Raw genomic sequence first — 5,000 nt, 5'->3', positions numbered from 1 at the left:
AATGCCATTCATGAGTGTGAAGGTTCATACCACCTTGTCAAAGAATGGGAATGTGACCCTTTCAGCGTCATCATATCTGGATGCGTGCTGCTCCCTGCAGTGCGGAAAAGTTGTCTTTTTTTCTTCTTCTCCTTTTTAAATTTTCCTCTGCTTTTATCATTTTTTTTTTTTTTTTATGATTGTTTTTATTGATTATGTAATGAATCTTTTATTAAGCATAGTTATTGCGTGTGTTGCTAATGTAAATAACGTGTTTTTTTTTTTTTTTCTTAGTTGAGATTGCGATGAATCATAATCTTTTTTAAAAAAAATTTTATGTTTTTCCCTCGCCCCCCTCTGTCTACCCCACTCATTCACTCACCACTTCTCTCTCCCCTTCCCTTCTCTCTCTCCTTTTCTCTCCCTCTCTTTTCTCTCTCTCTCTCTCCCCCCCCTCTCTTTTTCTCTCCCCTTCCCCCCTTTTCCCCTCTTTTTCCTCTTTTCTCTCTCCCCTCTCTTTTCTCCTCTTCTCCTCTTCTTTCTCTCCCCCCTCTCTCTCTCTTTTTCTCTCTCTCTCTCCCCTCTTTTTCCCCCTCTCTTCATCTCTCCCCCTCTCTCTCCTCTCTCCTCCGCTCCCCCTCTTCTCCCTCTCCTCTCTCTCTCCCTTTTTCCTCTCTTTCCTTCTCTCTCTTCTTTTCCCCCTTCTTTTTCTCTCTTTCTCTCTCTCTCTCTCTCCCTGCACTTTTTCTTTTCCTTTCACCTTGTAAAAGAGAAAAAAAGAATAAAATGTTATTAACCGACCAGAAAAAAATGAACTTTCCCCCGAGCGACAAAAATGCGACAGTCCCTCTTGATTCTTTTAAAACGTCTTCAAAATCTCGGCTTGCTGTTTCGGTTTCGGTTTACTGTCTGTATAGTATGCCTTTGTCTTTGTCTTTGTTCTTTTATTTTTGTCTTTGTTTTCTTTGTGGTGTGTGTCTTCTTTTTACTCTTTTATCTTTATGTGTTAGCTTTATCTCTATGTGTGTGTGAGTATAAGCACACGTATTTATGTTTTTTTTTTTTTTTCTTCCTTTTTTGTCTTCTTTTATTTGGTTCTCTCTTTATTTTTTTTCTCTTTCTTACGTATCTTCTTTGTTTTTTTCTTTTTTTTTTCTTTTCGTTTCTCTTTTTTTTCCCCCTGTTTTTCTTTCTTTTCATCTTCTATTTCTAACTTTCTCTCGCATTTCCCTTCTTTCCGCTCTTTCTTTAATCTGGTTTATTTTTTTCTTGTTCAATTTCTCTGTGCTTTCTTTTTTTTTTTGCTATTTTCCATCTTTCTATTACTATTTTATACCTTTCTAAGCTTGTTGATTATGTACCCTTCATTGATCCCGCTGTTTTTATTATCTGTATCTATCTATCTATCATATATATATATTAAAATTTTATAATATATTAAAAATATAAATAATATAATATATATATATATTTTCACATTTCCTTCTACCCCCATCTTTTATAGTCTTTTTTTTTTTTCATTTCCCTTTCTTCCTGTGGTATTCATACATTCTTAAAAATTCTCTTTTTTATCCCATATGCCGCTTTTTTTCTCCTTTTATTCTATTTCTTTTTCATTCTCATTTCTTGTCTTAGATCCGTTTTCTGTAGTTTTTTCATCCCAAATTTTCTTTTTTTTTTATCTTTTTTCTTTTTCTTTCTTCTTTCTCCTCTATTTCCGTAAATGTATCCTTACAATTCCCTTTTCCTTCCGGACTTGATTATCTCATTTTTTGTTTCTCTATACTACTCGTTTTCTATGTCTTTTCCCCTTTCTTTTACTAAACACGTTTTCTATATTTCCTTTTTCTTTTTCTACAAACCACTTTTTTTATCCCTTTACGGTTTTTACTGTCTCACGTGTCCCCGTGATAGTGACTTCATGCACGAGATCAAACGCCCTTTAACAATAGTGCCCACCAGATGTCGTTTGGGGAGTTACTTTTCGCTGACACCTGAAGTTCAACGTCGCTTTAAAAACCCAAATTCCCGCGGTGTTGTTTTAAAATTTGGGGTGATGCTGCGGTTATGTGTGTGGGTTTCTTATTTTCCGTTCTTCTCTTTCTTGTTCTCTTTGAGGGGAAGAGGATCTTTTGTGTTTGTATGTATGGGGAATGTGTTTTTTTTTTTTTTTTTTTTCTTTTTTTTTTTTTGGAGCTCGGTTTGATGAAATAAATTTTAATTTAATTTTGTTATTTATTTATTTATTTACATTTTGGGAACAGGAAAGAAAATGCATTATGTGTCTTAAAGGGGAATATAGATTTCTCTTTAAGGTTTGTTGTAAGTTCAATAAGTCTTTGTCTCCGATTTTCCTTGCACCCATTTCACAAAGGCCATAAAAATCTTTTAAAAAGTCACAAAAATATGCCTTGAGTCTTTAAAAGAAAAAAAAAAGGGCCCTTATTTACCAAGTACTTAGAAAAAATCCCAGGTGATCTTGTTATTAAAGGAACAGAAAACTCCGCAAACTTTTTACTTTGACTCTGTCTCGTTTTTTTTCTTTCTTTTCTTGTTTTTCCTCTTTTCCGATTTTCTTTTTTTCAAGAATATAGGGGTTTTAGTTTCTTAGGTTTGATCCCCTTTGTTTCTTCAATATTTGTAATATATATAATATAAATATATATATTATTATATAATATATAAAATATAAAATGTATATAATATACACATATATATATTATATATATTATATATATATAAATAAATTATAATATATATATAAATATATATATATATAAAAATAATAAAATATAATATATATATATATTATTTTATAATATATAATATATATATATATAATTTACAGTATATATATATTAAATATATAAAATATAATATATAATTAAATAAATATATATAAATATAATATAATACAATTAATATACATAAAAAGTCCTTACTCTCATTTAGCTCTCTGTTTATTTTTATTTTGGCTCTTTTTTTTTGTTTCCACTTTGTAGAAATAACCATATCTTTAAAAAAGATGAACATACCCTCAAAAGCATAATCCAAAGCGTATACCAACATTTTTTCCCTCTCATTTCCCCCCCCCCACTTCTATCCTCTTCCCTTTTTCCCCAAAAAAAAATCTAAACCCCCTACCCTTCTTTCTCCATAATTCGCCTCCTTCCCTATTCTCCCTCCCCCAACCTTAATTAATCAGTCCCGCTTATTTCTCTCTCCTGTCTCCCCTCTCTCCTCTCCATCCCCTCTCCTCTCTCTCTCTCTCTCTCCCCTCCTCACTCTCTCTCTACTCTCTCTCTCTCCCTCCTCTCCTCCTCTCTCTCCCTCTCTCTCTCCTTTTCTCTCTTTTACTCCCTCTCCTCTCTCTCCTCTCTCCCCCTCTCTCTCCCCTCCCTTCTTCCTCTCTCTCTCTCTCTCTCTCTCCCCTCTCTCTCTCCTCCCTTCCCCTTCTCCCATCTCCTCTCTCTCTCTCTCTTTCCCCTCTCTCTCTCTTTCTCTTTCTCTTCCCTCTCTCTTCCTCTCTCTCTCTCTCCTTTTTTCCTCTTTTTCTCCTCCTTTTCCCTCTCATCCCCTTTCTCTCCCCCTCCCCTTCCTCTCTTCCCCCTCTCTCTCCCCTCCTTTCTCTTTCCCACTCTCCCCTCCTCTCTCACTCTCTTTTCTTCTCTTTCCCTCCCTCTCTCTTTTTTTTCCCCCCCTTTCTCCCCCTTCCCCTCTCTCTCTTTCCCCCTCTCTTTTCCCTCTCTCATTTTTTCTCTCTCTCTTTCTCTCTCTCCTCATTCTCTCTCTCTCTCCCTCCTTTCTCCCCTCCCCCTTCTCCTCTCTCTTTTTTTTCTCCCCTCCTCTCCTTTTCTCCCTCCCTCTCTCTTCTCCTCTCTCTCTCCATCTCTCTCCCCGCTTTCCCCTCTCCTCTCCTCTCTCTCTCTCTCCTTCTCTCCTCTCTTCTCTCTTCTCTCCCCTCTCTCTCTTTCCCCCCCCCTCTCTCTCTTCTTTCTCCTCCTCTCTCCTCTCTCTCTCTCTCTCTCTCCTCTCTCTCCCCCTCACTCTCTCCCCTCTCTCTTCCTCCCCTCTCCTCTCTCCTCTCTCTCTCTCTTTTCTTTTCTTTTTCCCCCTCTCTCCTCTCTCTCCCCTCTCTCCTTCTCTCCCCTTTCTTTTTCCCCCCCTCTCCCCTCTCTCTCTCTTTCTTTCCCCCCCCCCCCTCTCCCCTCTCCTCTCTCTCTCTCTCTTCTCTCCCCCTCCCTCCCTCTTCCCCCCCCCCTCTCTCTCTCTCTTCTCTTTCTCCCTCTCTCTCTCCCTTCCCCTCTCTCTACCCTCTCTCTCTCTCTCTCTTTTCCCCCCCCCTTTTTCCCCCTCCCCCCCCTCTCTCTCTCCCTCTCCCTCTCCCCTCCCTTTCCTCTCTCCCCCTCCCTTTTCTCCCCTTTTTTCTTCTCTCTCTCCTTCTCTCTCTCTCATCTCTTTTTTAAAATATAAAATATAAAAATAATAAAATAAATATATAATAGTAATATATAAATATAAATTTTATCGCTTGGCCTTCCGAACTTCGCTTTACTTCGCAGGGCTTGCGCGGGGGGTGGGGGGGGGGGGGTTACTTTAAGGTAATTGGAAGTGACGTAGTTCGGATAAGTCCATTTAGGCCTTAATCTCGCTCTCACCCCATTAGGCCTCGAGGTCTCTGATACGGAATCGGACAGAGAGCGAGGTCTGAGGGCCAGGAGGGAAAGTCGTGCACGGAATCGGACACAGCTTCGGCTGTCATCCCAAGAGCCGCTAAAAAAGAGGGAGGCTGGAGAGAGAGAGAGAGAGAGAGAGAGAGAGAGAGAGAGAGAGAGAGAGAGAGAGACATTGGGAGGGTGGATTGGGAGGGCGAGGAGGGAGGGCGAGGAGGGAGGGTTAGGGGGATAGGGAAGAGAAAACTTTGCTCTTGTCCCCCCCCCTTCCCCCCTAAATATCACCCACCCCCCTTTCCAGCTGATCTCACACTCTGAAACTACTAAAGGGGAGTTACAGTAGGTGTT

Source organism: Penaeus japonicus, unplaced genomic scaffold (assembly GCF_977035675.1).
Source record: "Penaeus japonicus unplaced genomic scaffold, GWHDUDI00000001_assembly GWHDUDI00000030, whole genome shotgun sequence".
In the NCBI taxonomy this organism is placed as follows: domain Eukaryota; kingdom Metazoa; phylum Arthropoda; class Malacostraca; order Decapoda; family Penaeidae; genus Penaeus; species Penaeus japonicus.
Note: the sequence above shows the minus strand (reverse complement) of the source record.